General features: G+C 37.6%; 1 protein-coding gene and 2 non-coding genes across 3 annotated transcripts in view; 1 reads left to right on the top strand and 2 right to left on the bottom strand.

Moving 5' to 3' along the window:
* The window catches only part of LOC140743577 (uncharacterized), a 111,468-nt gene that overhangs the window by 24,131 nt on the left and 68,540 nt on the right, over positions 1-18,797 (top strand). The gene's annotated exons all lie outside the window — the stretch shown is intronic.
* TRNAV-AAC (transfer RNA valine (anticodon AAC)) lies at positions 8,434-8,506 on the bottom strand. Its single transcript has one exon. It is a non-coding gene; the product is annotated as a tRNA-Val (tRNA).
* Positions 8,715-8,787, bottom strand: TRNAV-AAC (transfer RNA valine (anticodon AAC)). Its single transcript has one exon. It is a non-coding gene; the product is annotated as a tRNA-Val (tRNA).

The following is an 18,797-nucleotide window of genomic DNA, read 5'->3' as shown; positions in this document are numbered from 1 at the left end:
TTTCTTAAAAGAGATATATTGTAAATAATCAAGGTTAAAAATTCTGACAATATATTGTCCTCACCCAATTTAAAAAATCGCTAAATGTGTCTGCCCTAAAGATTGTCGATACCCTCATCAGCCAGTCCGTAGCTGACGCTAATTTTTAAAGGAGATGTGATTTAAAAGGGACGAGCATGCAGTCCAGCTGTTGATATTGCTGCTCATATACATCTGAAATCCAATCCAGATAGAGGTCTAAGAGGTATAAGGGGTCTGAAATGTGCAACAGATGCGTTGCAATCCCTCAAGACTAAGTTGAAACGACGTAAACGTATATCCCTTTACAAATACTTTCATAATTGCAGTGCGTCTAACATATTTTCAGGTATTTTAAGCTATCATTAGGCTCAATACGCGTGCGCCTAATTTTCTAATAATATATGTACTAAGGTATAGGGTTTATTATCTAATCTTAGTAATAAGCGGCTCAATCAACTAAATACAACTTCAAACTAAATGCAAGCGCTTAATACAGTGTTGTGTCAAGGACCCTAACGTACTCCCATTTTATTAGGGTTCCGTACCGAAATGGTAAGACGGAATTCTTTACTAAGACTGCTGTCTGCCTGTCTGTCATAGGGCTCTATCTCTTGAAGCGTTATAGATAGACATCTATAACGCTTCAAGAGATAGAGCCCTGTTTTGTATAGATTGTATAACGATGGTCGCTGTGACATCAAATACTAAAAAACAAAATAGCTTGTAAATAAATAATGGGGGCCATATAAAAAACCGCTGTTTATCCGCGTTTTTCGTTTTCTTATTATTAAACGGTGATAGGTAGACAGTTCAAATTTTTCGATGCGTTTACTTCTATGGCTGCTATGATAACAAATACAAAAAATAAAATGATATATGGTGGTACGGAACCTCGTGTGTGCGACGCGTTCGACTCACCCTTAGCCAATTATTATAATAAGATTAGTGTGATGCAGAATGCTAATTCGTGGGATGCAGAAAACTAAAACTTTTAAAAGTAATAAAACTAAGTGCAAATGTAAAATAACTTAATTGTAGCTTACACTTGGCTTATACGACTAGATGTTTATTTGAACCGTCATGTTTCTGGTGGTTTCACCTGTGTTTAAAAATATAACAAGATTTGGGTATGGAACCCATTCTATTACTTGATTTTTAGGTAATAGATCGAATGTAGATTTACAATACAATTTTTTCCCTCGTTTTTACAATTTTAGAGTTAGTTATTGAACCTTATATAGACACTAACACTTTGAATACTAATCGATTTTTTATTTCTCTTAAATTTAACACTACAGTATTTTATACTAACACACAGAAATTTTAATTACTATTTATATATGTACTTACTATTTATATAGGTAGATTTAAAACGTAATATTTATTTAGGTAGGTAGGTATATGGCAAGTTCTTACTCCACTTGTAAGAAACTAAGAATATTTAAGTAAAAACTGTATTAGCCCGTCTATACTCAAAATGTAACTGACATTTTTGTGTTTGTTTATACAGTGGTCTTGTCGGCTTTCTACCCCGCGGCGGTGGCCACTCGACCCATTCGCACTCCGTAGCCTTACCGAATGTCAAGTGCGTACCCGAGATTTAAATCTTTGCTTGTGCCACTTGTGTAGCAAATATCGATATATAACAACTACACCCTTGGTATGAGTTTTTACGTTTTTACAAACTTGTATTTCTTTTCGTATTTCCCATACATTTCCCATCAGTTGTGATACAGGCCGCTAGGGCCGGGTTTGGTAGCCGCTCATGTGTTTTACGCGAAGTTTCATATGTATATTTTAAATTTGAAAAGAGTTAATTTCTAGTGGTTTGAAATTCGGTCTCTCTAATTTTGGGTTGTAGATGAATACCAGACAGGCATTAAATTTTACCAAGTTACGTGTGTATTAGAAGTTCAACATCTTGCTGTGCAGTCAAGGAAAACATTGTGAGAAAACTTGTACATCTGAAAAATCATTAAAAATATCACTGTGAGGGCTATGACCTAAAGTCGTCTCACTCTGAGAGATGGTTGATAAGTGGTGCATGCTTATAAACATTCCTTGCCTTAGCTCATAAGCGAAGCTCAGAAATATCAGATCACCTGATGTAAGGAATATAACAACTATTTCATGAAGAACTAAAGAAATAAATAATTTGAAGGTGGTAGAACTTTCTGTCGTTCACTCCGACGTCTCCACAGTCATACCTATTTCTGCAGTATTAAACGCCGCTGAGTGCTACTTGAAGGGAGACATAGTTTTCTCAGGCGTTCCAGCTCAGTCTTCAGGGGCAGCAGAGCATCTTTGACCGACCATACGTAGGAATCTGAACGTATCTAGCGTTGATTACAGATGTCCATCGGGTGCAGTAGCCACTAACCGTCAGGTAGAATGCAATCGTCTGCTACTCCTTTATTATTAAAAGAATCAAGTCAGCAACTCAACCTCGTCTGTGATAATCTTCGATCAACGGTTGAGTGACCTATTTGCGATCGATCGATGGTTTCCTGCCAGTGGCGAAGTATGTCGAAGGCTATAACCATTTGTATCCTTATTATACTAACATACAATACAAATTACAAAATAAATACGTTGTGTGAACCTAAGAGGAGCCTAAGATTTCGGTATAACCGAAATCTTAGGTTCCTTCAATTAGGAGTTATAGTTAACAATATAAAGTTAAGGTAGTTACGAAGGCGGTAACATTTAATTGAGCCACAACATGCCTGAGAAGATTTAGCTAAAATTATAAAAGCGTAAGTGTTATAGAGCGGTAAAAGAAAAATTGGAACATATCGAAGATGGTAACAGCGTTCAAAGGGACCGGGCCGCTAGTAAGAACGGACGCGTTATCGATAAGAATTTCGATATTTTATTTATTATATCGGTATACAATAGCAAATACCTGTTATATCGAATATTTCACGCGATTATATCGATGTATTGACAATTTATGTATTCAATTAAAAGGATCTTGTTTTTGTCAAATGTCGACGACATATTATTACGCCTATCCAGTCTTATCCTACATAAATTATTTTAAATTTTCAATATCGAGTTTTTTTGGTATAATATTCTGACATCGTTGTCATCTCGATATCGATATCGATATTATATAATCGACATATCGTTACCTGCCTAGCCACTAGCGATGCGCGGTAGCTTTCTACCCCGCGGCAGTGCTGAGTGCCGACATATTCCAAGTATTTCTGAACCGTCCCACCGTCTGCCGATTCGAGCTTCATAATCATATTTGAGTTTTATGTTATAGAGTTTTATCAAATAGAATCTATAACGGTTACAGATAGGTTAAGGAGCATTGATAATATGTATATTATAGAAGATATTACTGAAGTACTTACCATCTTTTTAATCAAAATACCAAAGCAAAGTGATACTGAACTTTAAATAAAATGTACTTAATAAATTGTATATTTTACAGGCAACATTGAAATTATTAGTAACCCGTTAAATCACGCTTCGCACTAACTATCTTGGGAAGACATAATATATAATGAATTATGTATGAAATATATTTCAGAAAACTTATTAGATTTTTTTGAGATCCCATATCTAGGGTTGAATCGTTTTGTTTCATATCAAGAAACATGCCCTTAGCAGTGGTGTAACTATTGGCTGGCAACTGGCAAAATGCCAGAGGCCACCGGCCTACGAAACCCGAAATGCTCCGAGCTCAAAAGTAACCAATAAATGTGTATAAATCAATCAACTAAGGTACCAGGATCAGACAATCACTAAAGTACGTATTCGTAAGCGAAAATTTCTTAGGATCCCATGCAATAAATTTTTCACGGATCTTCTATAGTTTTTTTTTAATATAGGAGTAGCAGAGGAGCATGCAGTTCACTTTATGGTAAGTGGCTACTGCCGCCCATGGACATCTGTAATCAAACCCAGATAAGATTAGATATTCCTACCCGAGGTCGGCCACAGATGTGCCGCTACCTCTGAGGACTAAGCTGGAACGCCTCGGAAAATTATAGCGTAGTATAGTTACGTCACTGGCCCTTTCATCGTCTATTTAATTTGATGGCTGATTATAAAGAAATCAATCGCTTTGAAGACTTTTAAAGTCCTTCCTCGTTCCCATCCAGTCATCGACTCTACGTCCACGATGTTATTTGCATTCGTTATCTCTTATTGACACAAACGATATCGGGCGACAAGTCTCGAAATGCAATACAATCCACTCTTTAATTTTTATATGAAGCGCCAGAAACCTATGCCAGGTGTGATGGTCTCTTCGATTTATCGGTGAATCGGATTTTTGACAAAAACATCGATTTTTATAATCTGTTTTAAGTGAACTGATACTCATATCAGAAAATCGACATTCCATTTTACTGATGCAAGGTCGTAACTTTTCTGATTGTATCTTTTTTAACCGACTTCATTGCCAATGTATTCTCAAAGCTACAGTAAGACCAAATACATATACATCACTGTTAAAGGAATAAATTCTATAGCAGAAGATTTTGTGAATAGACCAAACCTCGAAAATTTCAATTGAATCTTTAGAAATTGCCATCCCTAAGAAATGCGTCGCGTCGCTATTCGTAACGAGTAAGTATAAAACGTTAATTTGCGTAATGAACATCAATCGTGCTGACTTTATGGTAATGCGGTTGTTTATTTTTCTTACAAACACACCGTAATGGTGCGTCTACACATTGCTCCTCGCACGGCTTCTCGCGCTGCTCCGCGTGTAGCCGCGATTATTTCCGTTGTGACACGAATTAAAATCGAACTATGAGTTTTTACGTTTTGACCAAAATGGTTGTTTTTGTTTTTGTTTACGTTTTTTCCCGTATATTTCCAATCAGTTCTGATACAAATCGCTACGGGCGCTGATTGGAAATGTATGAGCTAATGCGTAAACAAATACCAAAACAGTCTTTTGTCAAAACGTAAAAACTCATGGTTCAAGAGTACTGGTACATGCTACTCGCTCTCTAAGTTACAGCGCATGCGCCATGGTAATTTATCTCTGTCATTAATTTGTAGAAGTGAGATGTGGTGTTACCAAGGAATATTATTAAGGTAAAAACACCTTATTTCAACGAGTTCTGAAAATGGCAACAAATTTCAAGAGATATATATATGTTATAGTCAAAGTCCGATACACAGTCTCTTCGCGGAAGGACTGGTTTATCCTAGGTTTGGCCAAAGCCATCAGGCAATCCCCGAAATACATTTCAATTTCGCCCTTTGCCTGAAGTATTTTTAGTCAAACCCAGGAGCTCCTAACTTTTCAGTCAAACGTCGAAAGTAAATTATTCTGTTTCGGTTTTGGCCTAGTCAATCCTAGAAGCGACTGCAAAACTCGGTCAAACGTTGATCTGAACATGTTTAAACAGGTTCATAATGTCTCTCGCGGTGTTCCGACCGATTGTTTTGTCATTTCATGTTCGTTCATTGAGCGTGCGGGCGTGTAATTGTGTAAAATTGAAGATGAGTGAGGTTAGGTTAGGTTAGGTTAGGTTAGGTTAGGTTAGGTTAGGTTAGGTTTTTTTAAATTATTAAAACAATAAACATCAAAATTTTAAAAATGTTATTTTTTTATACCTAATCTTACAAACTAACCTCCGTATATTCCAAAGCATTTATTTATTTATTTTATACTTTATTGCACATCGTACAAAAGGTGGGCCTAATGCCACACGGCATTCTCTCAAAGCATCTCAAATATAAAAGTGAAAATCACGTAAGCTGACCAATCAGGTGTCAGAACTGGCAGAGTTAAGCGGTTCTTAAGACTTGAAAGCTGCTTAAATGATAAAATGCTTCCAAATATACGAAGATAAGACACTTCATACCTATATCGGAGTTTGACTCGTCAAACCCCGATTTAATAAAATTGTGTTTTGACGTTTGCCTGACCAAATTAGTCTCTCCCAGGTTTGACGAAAATTGTTTAGTCAGAGGCCGAAAATTTACATTTGTTTGGGCTTTGACTAAGGCATTCAGTCTGACCTGAGGATTGACCAGTCCAACCTAGGAGCGCCGGAGCTTCGGAGTTTGCCTATAACATATATATAAATAATTCGCCAAGTATGAGGCGAACTCGCACATGGAGGCTTTCGTATCACCTAATGTTCATTATTTTTTACTTGTTTTTATTCATTTTATTATTTTCAACAATACTTAGTTATATGAAACAACAATAGATGGCGTTGTGGTGATGTTGAACGATACGTAATTTTTCAATAATACCTAAATATTATTTGCCCCAACGCCACCTATTTTTGTGTGACATAACTATTTAAGGTACTAAAGTATAGATGGCGTTGGGGTCATGATGAATGATAAAAAAACAACGTATAATAAAATTGAAATAAGCATATTAAAATATGTTTTATGGTTCCTATTTGTATTTATTATAATACCAGTTATAGTAGTAAACGGATTGTAAAAATTTCAACCGTCTTCCTAGTACGGTTTAACAGTTACATCGAAAAATGCCGAAAATATCCGGTTTGTTGTATGGAGACCCCCATTCAACTTTTTTTTTTTATTTTTAGTATTTGTTGTTATAGCTGCCACCGTTATGCCTCCTCTGTAAAATTTCATGTCTCTGTCTATTACGGTTCCGGAGATATAGCCCTGGGACAGACGGACAGACGGGCAAACGGACAGACAGCGAAGTCTTAGTAACCGTTTCCGTTTTTACCCTTTGGGTACGGAACCCTAAAAACGGCCTTTACAAACAATTTACGAATGTTTTGTTGGAAATTAAAATCAAAAGCAATTCAATATATCTATAACATGCCTCCAGTGAGAATCAAACTTGAAGGTGGTAGAACGCTTTATGGTTCGACTCCGACGGCACCACCGCCGTACCTATTTCGGCCTTATAATAGCAGTGTTAAGCGCTGCTGTATTCTGATTTGAAGGGTGTGGTAAGGGAGACATACTTTTCCGAGGCGTGCCAGCTTAGTTCTCAGGGGTAGCAGCGCACCTGTGGCCTACCTCCGGTACGAATACCGAATCCTATTTGGAGTCGATTACAAAAGCCCATGGGCGGCATTAGCCACTTACCATCAGGGGGACTGCATGCTCGTCTGCTACTCCATATTATAAAAAAAAAACTGCCGACCCATAGCTTATCAGACCAGTGAGCTTGACTTGACTGTCGAGAGTTTTTAATCGTTTTGACAAAAGTCTATCAGCGCATGCGTGATTTAATTTATGGAAAGAAGTGAAATATCATGTTACTGTCAAACATTTGAGTATTAAAAGGCCAGATCCATCTTTTTCTGAGGGAGTCGAAAATTGGCACCAAATTCCGAAGTAGAAATTCGAATTTAAGGGTTCTCTTTTACCCGACTGCCCAGGAAGGGTTATGTTTTTCGCGCGTATCTTATATGTTTGTCTTTCTTTATTTGGTCGGATCTAACAAACGTTTGCATGAATGTCGACAATTAAGGTGTCATTATATTCGTCTCAATGACTCGAGTGTCCTTAGATAGGTGTTAGAAAAAAAAAACAAAATGGCGGATTTTTGGCGCAAAATACTAACATATTTAAAAAAAAGTTAACCGAACCTATCGAGTAGGGTATCAAATGAAAGAAAATTAAACGGAGATTATAAAAACATATTTGTATATATATAAAATAGCAAGGTGACTGACTGACTAAACCAAAGTCACTTAATTTAGAGTTCTGATATTTTGCACATTGGTTCACTATATAGCGTAAATAAGTACTAAGCAAGGCCTTTAGGAAAATCTGCCCCTAAGAAGGTAAAATAGGGAATGACATTTTTTTTTAAACCTTTATTTTTGAAGCAACTACTACAAAATTTAGTATTTGGCTTTCTGGATAGGAACACACACCTATTCTGAAAAATCAACCCCGTAGAGGGTAAAATAAGCGTTAAAAGTTAATTTGAACAACTGTCTATTTTAAAACAAACACTATGAAATTTTGTATTTGGCTTGTTGGATAAAAATAACGAAATTCTACCCTTAACGAGGTAAAATAATGACTGGAACTTTGCATTATTGAAGTTATATATTCTGTAAAGCGTAAATGGTGGATTTTTTTCCGAAATAGTAACACGTGTTAAAAAAAAGAGTTAACCAAACCTATCGAGTAGCGTATCAAAAAACCGCTGAACTTTAGCGTGCTGGAATTTTACACATAGGTTCTTTATATAGCGTAAATGAGCACTACGAGCATAAAATAGGATAAATAGGATAATATTGTTTGAACATCTTTTGATTTTGAAGCAGATACCTACTATGAAACTTTGTATTTGGCTTAACGCCTATTTCACCCAATTTAACACAAAACCTAATATTTTGTTTATAGTACATTATTATACATTATAAAAAGAGAAAAGTGAAAAAAAACATAAAAACGGAAAAAAGTGATAGCCCAGAATACTAATGCCTCCAGAGAGAATCGAACTCCCGACCCATGGTTTGTTAGACCATTGCTCTATCCTCTGAGCTATGGAGGCTGTTGATTTAATTTTCGAAAACTCCTATTCGCTGTGATCAATAGCTACAGCGCATGCGCGATACTTTGCCGGGTAACCCTTACGACATTTTTCTATCATACGAGTTTGTATCAGATTATAAAACGAGAAAAACATTGTATCATATTATAAAAAGAGAAAAGTGAAAAAAAACATAAAAACGGAAAAAATTGACATCCCAGAATACAAATGCCTCCAGAGAGAATCGAACTCCCGACCCATGGTTTGTTAGACCATTGCTCTATCCTCTGAGCTATGGAGGCTGTTGCTTTAAATCTCGAAAACTCCTATTGGCTGTGATCAATAGCTACAGCGCATGCGCGATACTGTGCAGGGTAGCCCTTAGGACATTTTTTCTACCACGCGTGTTTGTATTCACATGCTGTCCGCGATCATACAACTTGCACGATATCGTTTCATAGATACTTTTCTGAAATAATTATATCTTAAATTGATACTTTTAATTGTACAACGGGTTTACGACCGCGTAGGTACGTGTCTCGCCTGCACGTGAGTTTTTGCTGCAGTCTTTTCGCGGTCCACGTGCGTGTAGTAATTTTGTATTACAAGAAAATGATCTATGTATGAAATGATCGGATGTGAGTGGAATGCATGCGGTCCAGAATACCACGGAGACACAAGCCCGCGTGATAAAAGACACAAGCGCGCGGGTTCCGGTATCGATACCTGGCCAGGCACAGTACTTAGTCTAGCCATAAATATTGTTACAAAGAAATATATTTTTTTTATTGTACCTAACATTTATTACTATTATAGTGTGTTAGTTTAATACATTTATATTTAAGGGATTAAAAATATATAAAGCTTATTCGAAGTAGTCTCCATTGGCTGCAATACAGTCCGTTAAACGTTGAAGCCATCAATAGCAGCACGCACTCTTTCTTTGGGAAAAATCTTCACTGACAATCGTATGGATTGTTTTAGGGACTCCAAATTATCATGGCGCTTAGAGCAAAACTTACTCCCTAAAACGGACCATAAATCATAATCCTGCGGATTAAGACAGGACTAGGTGACGGCCAGTCTTCAGCTCTGATGAAGTCCGGAACGATCGTTTCTAACCAAAATTAGGTGGATGGAGCTTTATGACCCGGCGCCGAGTATTCTTAATAATCTTGGTTATCGAACATGGTGTTGTTAAGGGCATTATCTACATAACTTGGAGGTATCTTGATACATTTGTGCTAATATTTTGATACATTTTTCAGAAAAATATGGTTCAGTCACTCATTGAACAAGGTCAATTTTTTGTTAATATGTTGCTCAATTGTAAAAAAAGTCTCATTTGTAAAGATTTTTTTCTGTGACTTCCCTTTGCGCACCGCTTACGCATTTGTATTGTATTTACCACCGTATTCTTTTTAAAATTATCAGTTAATAAATGACCATTAGGTACGTCTCTTATAGACTGTAAGTCCTAAGTCATTTTCTAAAATACGCGACATGGTTCTATTTGCTATGTTCCGCTCGAGGAGTGCCCAGCGTGGCAGGCCGAGCGGCAGATCCTGGTGCAGCACATAGGGCAGGACTCTCCCCGGAGAATGGGGTCGCAGCGATGGTCCGTTCAGGCGAAGCGTGGGATAGCGTCGTCGCGTTCTGCGACCATGTTATGTTCGCAAAAGAGGACGCCGAACGAGCCAGAGAGCGCGCCGATCCCGCGCGGAAAAGGAGGCGCCCATGGCTTTGATAACGACCCCTTATTCTAGTCCCGGGACTACAGGGACACCCCCTGTAGTCCCGGGACTAGAATAGGGCTACGGTATCCCCTGCCTGTCGTTAAAGGCGACTAAAAGGGGGTTTCCGGGATTGCGGGCGGCAAGAACCGTCTAACAAGCAACCCCGGGAAGGACGGCGGTGTATGTGGCCGCATACTGTCGTAAACAACAGGTGTGCGGGAGGAGCGTAAACTGCTCCCCTAAGAGCAGAGCCCGATAGGGCCATCGCGCTCGGAGGACTCCGGTTGTGTTCCATCGGAGATCCCGGAGTTCTGCACTAAGCGCCGAGGACAGCTACCGGAGGGGTTTTAGTGCGGTAAAAGTCCTACATAACCCGGCGTCGCTCCCTCGTCGTCGGGTACCTTTTGAAGGTTTCCCTCTCGTAAACATAAAAAAAAAAACAAAAAAGAAAGTGCTATGTCCATCTCCCGAGATAAAATCTTTTGTTTTCGGGCAGGATAGTTTCGAATTCTTTATGCTTTGATCGCCTTTTTTGTACGAATAATACGTGGACGACCAGATCTTTTTCTATGACAAGACAGAGGTTTCATTGTACCTATCAATAGTAACGCCATCTATTTTTGTGTGACATAATTAGTTATGTCACACAGAAATAGATGGCGTTGGGGCAAATACTACTTAGGAATTATTGACAATTTACGTATCATTCATCATCGCCCTAACGCCATCTATTGTTGTATCATATAACTAAGTATTGTTGAAAATAATAAAATGAATAAAAATAATTAAAAAATAATTACCATTTGGTGGTACGGAAGCCTCCATGTGCGAGGTCGATAAATTTTGTCTATTATATACCAAACTGTATGAACCCGATTTCGTCATTCGTTTTTTGGATTGCCCCCGTATGGTAGTAAATTTAAATACGTATTAACGTCAAAAGCCTACAAAATTGAGATCGTTACACATGTCTAGAGTACGACCACACGACGTCCCTACCTGACGAGTATGTGGCCGCGCGTTTCGGTGTGCGGTGCGGCACCTGCCCGCGCCTACGAAAGTGATCGCAGACTGCGCAAGTAACAGAAATGCCAATTGAAGACGCGAGGTAAAAATGTGACAGACTGCACGGCTCCAACGCCTCCAACTATTACTTAGTTTCTTAGGCTCTAACAGATATTTCCCTGTACTTTCCTCAAATATAGCGTTTTACAGTAACAGTCAAAATCTATAAGTATAACAATAATAATAAATGCTTAGTATTATAATTTCGTATTAATTATAAGAACAGAACTATACTCATAATATGCATTGTATATCTTAAAGCTGCGTCTTCTGTTTCAATAAATAGATGAAAAAAATATTTCGTGACTTACAAACTTAAATGAGACAAAAAAGGCAAAACACACAGACTAATAATTTGTTAGCCACCCGGGAATCAAACTATAATCCTTTACACACCACACGAGAATACGTCGACACATTTTTTCATTCAAGTTACATTTTGGTGCCTAATTTTCTTTGAGTTTTTAAGACTCACAAAAACCAAAAACCTACTTTTGTTGTTTGTTGCTACGGATGTATATGACCCAATTTAGCTGAGAAAATGTGACATTAAAATTATGTGTATATCAACGATTGTTCGGTCAGAAACGAAACGGAATAACTGAATAATGCATCGCTTACAGACTCACAGCACAGGTTACCGCGCTTAGGCCCTATCGAATGTTGGTCAGGCTTATAGGGTTGCCACCTATAATATATTTTACAGATTGTACTGTATACAAATATAGCACCACGGTCGCACTTATTCCTGTCTATCAACAGTTTAGCTGTCGTGCTTGAAGAGTGTTGGTCAGCAACCTGTGCTCAGGTAGAAATCGAATTTGGGGCTGATTACACATGTCCATGGACGACAGTAATCACTTTCTATCAAGTGGACTGCATGCTCGTTTGCTGTTAGTAATTTCTACTATGATTTATAAATAATTCGCCAAGTACGAGTCAAACTCGCACATGGAGGCTTCCGTACCACCAAATGTTCAATGTTTTTTACTTGTTTTTATTCATTTTATTATTTTCAACAATACTTAGTTATATGAAACAACAATAGATAGCGTTGGGGTGATGTAAACGTATAATAAAATTAAAATAAGTATATTGTAAAAAATTCAACCGTCTTCCTAGTACGGTTTAACAGTTAAATTGAAAAATGCCGAAAAATCCAATTTGTTGTATGGAGACCCCCTTTAATATTCAAATTTATTTTATTTTTAGTATTTGTTGTTATAGCTAACACCGTTATGCATCCTCTGTAAAAATTTTAAGTGTCTATCTATTACGGTTCCGGAGATATAGCCCTGTGACAGACGGACAGGCGGACAGACAGCGAAGTCTTAGTAATATGGTTCCGTTTTTACCTTTTGGGCACGGAACCCTAAAAAGTACTAAAAGTGCTATATTTTAATCGAAATTAAAGATGTCATAGGATTCATCTCCATAATCATTTCATGAGCAGTATAGCCAATATATTTATTAACAGGTTGACAAAATAGACCAAAAAAAATCATCTTTACATAATTACAGTGCGTCGAGTGACCTTTTCATTTCGTGATGTAATTTTTTGCAATGTTTTTTGTAAATACAATTTGACTAAAAGGTGGCAACCCTACGCCGAGCGGCATCGAGCGGGTTAACGTGCTCAATAACGCCGATCGTACCGCCATTCAAGTCTTTCCAACCTTTTAACGTACGACAGCTATAGAGCGCTAATGTTATTTGTAAGTAAGCTCTACAAAATCAAATTGGGTACGAAGAGTTGTACAGTAATAGAGGTATAGTTAAATGAGGTCTGGTGGCAGGAAGATCCAGTCGGACACACGGTGTTTCCGGTTCAATTCAGATCCATATGGTTATTAAAATATCCAATATATTCATGCAGTGTCTCGGGTTCAATTCGGATCGAACTTAGATCCTCATTAAATCTAAGAAAAAAATATGTACAAAACGTAGGAGACAAAATTACCTAAACGTTCCTATGGGAAGCTTTGTCAATTTCTCCTTTCTTAGTACTTGCGTTTGTAGCAATAATTTACACGGTGATATGGTGAATGTGGTGACTTTTTCCGAAAGCTCACCATAAACACGTTGTGCAATTGTTAAACGACCGCTAAGTGTGGGCGTCGGTCGAGATAGCGGCAAATGTACGAGTATGTTGTGTACGATACGATAATGACCAGGGGGCCTACCACCATCTTTTAAAAACCATCATAGTTCACGGAAGTTTTATTTCAATATTGTATCAACATTATTTTGTTTCGTACCCCGACCTCTTTAGAACAATATTGTTATTCCTGCCGAATTATGTAAAAGAATGAGTAATTTGTCTATTCCTTATCCAAGAGGAAACGAGACGTCGAAACTAGTGTCATTTCTTTCGCACCACGGTCTTGATTGTGTTCCATCATACGCAGTTGAAACTTAAACCCTTATTCATTTTTCGCTTATCCATTGTATAAAACTGAAATTGTTATATTTTGCCATAGATTAGTAAAGATACTTCGCCGCCTTGAAATTGAATGAAGCCACAAACGGCTTATTAGTAAGTTCTTTTTTTGAATCCTTGACAAATAAAAACATTTTTAGAGAAAATTTACGAATAAATAGTTATATACTGCGTAATTTACATAATAAATAAATAATTTATAATAATAATTTCAAATATTTTAGGGACATTTTAGCACGGAGACTTTGGCAAAACTTTTTTACGCAACTATTTCAATTCTCAAAACTGGGTACATTTTCTTGTTAGGAGTAAGTAATCTTTACTAATCCATGTATTTTGCTTAAAAAGTTAAATTTCCTGCAAAAAAAATGAATGATTTCGACCGACATCATATAATACTGCTTATTGTAATATTATAAAAACAATCTTACTTTAACGAGGTACGAAATTTCAATGTATGTTAATCATACATTGAAATTTCGTACCAATATTGTTTTAAGAGATGGTAGTAAGCCCCCAGGCTCTGCTCACGTTTAATAGTTAAATAGCATCTCATAGACACTTAGAATTAACGCACACTTCCTGATTAGGTTGGCAATTTATGTGCGTTGAAGTGCTTTTAAGTTAGACGTTTCTTGTCGGATTGCCGAATTTATCGAAGCAGTTGTTGCCCGACAAACACTCAGTTTTTTTATAATATAGGAGTAGCAGACACTCAGTTTTTTTATAAGATAGTAGCATGCAGTCCACCTGATGGTGGGTAGCTACTGCCGCCCATGGACATCTGTAATCAACCCCAGATAGGATTAGATAGTCCTACCTGAGGACGGCCACAGATGCGTCGCTACCCCTGAGGACTAAGCTGGAATGCCTCGGAAAAGTATGTCTCCCTTACCACACCTTTCAAATAGGAACACAGCAGCGCTCAAAACTGCTATTATTAGGCAGAAATAGGTTTACCGGTGATACTGCCGAAGTCGAACCACAGCAGGTTCTACCTTAAAATACACAGTTGCCGCACGTGGCAATCGCAAAAATGCCGCCCTGCTAACTCGCGAACTAAGTAAAATCAACATTGTTTTAATTAACCATCGTTAGTTAGCATGATTGAGCTGCTTTTGCACAGTATGGTTAATAGTACTATATACCTATACATATATATCGAATAAATTAAAAAACTATAACTATTTTAAAACCTGTTTTATTTATAATTTTTGTATTTGTATTAGGTTAATATTGTAAATAATTTCCTATGTATTTGACAATAAATAAATGTATTATTTAAAAAAATAAGAAAAAACAGATTTCAGAGAAGAGCGCAGGTTAAGGTGCATACTTTATAATCTAATCTAGTAAGTATAACTATACATAACATTAATTTTAACGTCATCAAATTTAATAGGGACTAGGTAATCGATCGATATTTATAGACGAGTTTTAATCTGATCATATTAATACGGTTACTCAGATAAGCGAGGTTCAGGTTAAATTAGCATAAAACTCGAGTAAATTACACGATTATATTATTCGCAATGTATTCGAATTACTATTGTAGATAATTGAAGTAATTTTCGAGGAAGGATGGAAATAATTCGCCAAATACAAGTCGAACTCGCACATGGAGGATTCCGTACCACCAAGAATTAAAATAACTATATAGTAGTAAACGGATTGGAAGTTTTTGAACTTTCTTCCTAGTACAGCTTAATAGTTAGATTGAAAAATGACAAAAATACCGGTTTGTTGTATGGAGACCTCCTTTAATATTAAACTTTATTTTATTTTTAGAATTTGTTGTTACAGCGGCCAGTGTTATGCATCCTCTGTAAGAATTTCATGTGTCTATCTATTACGGTTCCGGAGATAGAGCCCTGTGACAGACTGAAAGACGGACAGACAGCGAAGTCTTAGTAATAGGGTTCTGTTTACCCTTTAGGTACGGAACCCTAATAAAAGTGAGTAAGTTGGGAATTAGTCGCGCGGCGCGTGGTCTGCAATGAAACTGAAATGTTGCAAGGTTTCTCAATATAGAGATAAAATGACAAGCAAGTGGTATCGGCCGCGAGTGCTCTAAGGGGGACCGTACACAAGCTGTGGTGAAATAAAGTGTGAATTTATCTATTATAAAAATTATTATTAAAAATCTATTATAAATTCCAATATGAGTTTTTTGTTAGCTACACTTTCACGCCTTAACTATATAACCGACTGTCATGATTTTTTTTGCCTTCGTTGTCAGGGGTTCAGAAAAGGACATAGGATACCTTTTATTCCGAAACAAAGGTTCCCGAAGGAGAGATAGAAACTTTTTTATCCTGCTAAGCTTAAGAGCAAAGTTGTCAAATTATTTTATCGCCATCGACTTTGAGCGCGGGCCGCGGGTAAATCTAGTTTATAATAAATAAACGTCATTTTATAATATTTTAATGTTCTCCACACTCAGGTATCGCATAGACCTTTCGAAAATGAACTTTAAGAGTAATTTAACATAGCTTCATGTAAAAGCAGAGCTTCAATAACGTTAATATAACCGGCTATCAAATACTTTTGATTTTTCCGCTCAGGGGTAAATCTTAAGATTGTATGTTGACGACCACAAAACAATAACTATTACTCTATTTAAATAACTTATAATGTCAAAATAACATTTTTAAAACCTTTGCATATTTCAACGCTCCTTTGCCACGAACATGCAAGGTGCGGGATTAACTTCCTCTTGAGGTATTCTCGGAGCGCTATGATTTGGGGCTCTTCAAGAAAGGTGAAAAATCCGGCGATGCATTGGTGACTCCTTTGTTGAAAATTACCATAAGGGACCGTGTGTGCTTTCCATGAGGTAGCCTGTTTGCGTTATAATTAGGCTCATTAAAACTAATACTAACACGACAAACTAATAAGCGAGCGAATTTATATATAAATTCATGATCAAGTACAAACCCCAGACAAGACCAGATTCCCACCTGAGATCGGCTACAGATGCGCCGGTATCCCTCAGGATTAAGCTGGAAAGCCTCGGAAAAGTTTCCTTACCACATCTTTCAACCAGAACACAGCAGCGCTTGACTAGACTGCTGTTATCAGGTAAAAATAGGTGTGACGGTGGTGCTGGAGTCGAACGGAGTATTTGTCACCTTTAAAGTACCTTTAAACGATTTTTGTATCTTATTCCATGTGCATATATTAATTCTAAACGAAAATTATGCTTATTCACCAAGTGTGTAAGCGCTCTAAGTAAGCGGTGGAGAGACGGAGCCCGGTGTCGTGACAATGGTTGGAATTCACGGAGACGTCGACGCGCGCGCTGCCAGGGCTACCAGACTTCTGGTTTACCGATCACGGCACCCATTCTTATAATACTTTCGGTAACATTATTGTGCGAGATTACACATTTCACAAACGACTGTTTAACTTACCGATGATAGAACAGCCATTGTTATAATAATACTCAAAACTAAATTATACTTATTCGCCAAGTGGGTAATTGCCTAAGTAAGCGGTGGAGAGGCGGAGCCCGGTGTCGTGACAATGGTTGGAATTCACGGAGACGTCGATGGCGCGCGCGCTGCCAGAGCTACCAGGCTTCTTGTTTACCGATCACGGCACCCATTCTTATAATACTTTCGGTAACTTTATTGTGTGAGATTACGCATTTCACAAACGACTGTTTAACTTACCGATGATAGAACAGCCATTGTTATAATAATACTCAAAACTAAATTATACTTATTCACCAAGTGGGTAAGCGCTCTAAGTAAGCGGTGGAGAGACGGAGCCCGGTGTCGTGACAATGGTTGGAATTCACGGAGACGTCGATGGCGCGCGCGCTGCCAGAGCTACCAGGCTTCTTGTTTACCGATCACGGCACCCATTCTTATAATACTTTCGGTAACTTTATTGTGTGAGATTACGCATTTCACAAACGACTGTTTAACTTACCGATGATAGAACAGCCATTGTTATAATAATACTCAAAACTAAATTATACTTATTCACCAAGTGGGTAAGCGCTCTAAGTAAGCGGTGGAGAGACGGAGCCCGGTGTCGTGACAATGGTTGGAATTCACGGAGACGTCGATGGCGCGCGCGCTGCCAGGGCTACCAGGCTTCTGGTTTACTTACCGATCACGGCACCCATTCTTATAATACTTACGGTAACATTATTGTGTGAGATTGCAAATTTCACAAATACTGTCTAACTTATCGATCACGAAGCACTTGTTAATATAATAATACGTTCGTTAACTTTATTGTGTCATGTAAACGAGTGATTTAGTTTGTAAGCTTAGCTAATTCAGCTGATGTTATATTTATCATAGTTTTCAATACCACTTAGGTTGATATTACTCGGATTCAACTCGAAAATGTTGTTTCATAAAATTGTTAAGTTAGCGTTAGTATTGAACTAAACTCCGCGCATAGCAACTTGACATTCCATTTTAATGATTTGAAAGTTAACTTAACTCGAGAATGGAAAAAATAAGTATAATAATAGAAGAACAAAACGTTATCTCTTAAATGATTTAAAACGTTTAATTATCATGATATGCAAAATTAAATTTAAAAAATGGCAACAACTCATGAACTTAGCAGCCACCCAATACTAAACGTAAATTCGACGCGAAAGAAAGCAATTATGAAAGTTGCATTCCATATGACATGATACACAATTTCAAAAGAAGTTTTTTGCCGCCGGAGTCGAAACACAAAGGGTTCTACCACCTTCAAAAGTGTTTGAACATTAGGAGATACCTGATAATGCCACGTCTCGTTACTGTCAATGCTCCTATTAAGTTCGCATACTCCGACAGCCCTGCAGTAGTCAGTCTTGACGCCCGGCGGGTCAAACATTCTAATGTATGACGCAATGCCCCCGACTGGATTTGCACTCGTCTCACTGACACTGTGCCTCAAATTAATCGCCATTCACAATGCTTAGGCTTTTCTCATTGTGCAACTAATAAACAACGCTGCAATATCTACGTAATGTATTGCCGTCCGAACTTCTTTGATCGAAATTAATAATGTAGCTCTCCTTTGTTCTTAAAGTTCAATTGTGTACCTGTTGTAGAAT

The sequence above is a fragment of the Epargyreus clarus genome, unplaced genomic scaffold (genome assembly GCF_041222505.1).
Source record: "Epargyreus clarus isolate Ecla_fem2 unplaced genomic scaffold, WU_Ecla_fem_2.2 ptg000007l, whole genome shotgun sequence".
NCBI lineage: Eukaryota > Metazoa > Arthropoda > Insecta > Lepidoptera > Hesperiidae > Epargyreus > Epargyreus clarus.
Note: the sequence above shows the minus strand (reverse complement) of the source record. Positions and strands in the feature narration are given on the sequence as shown.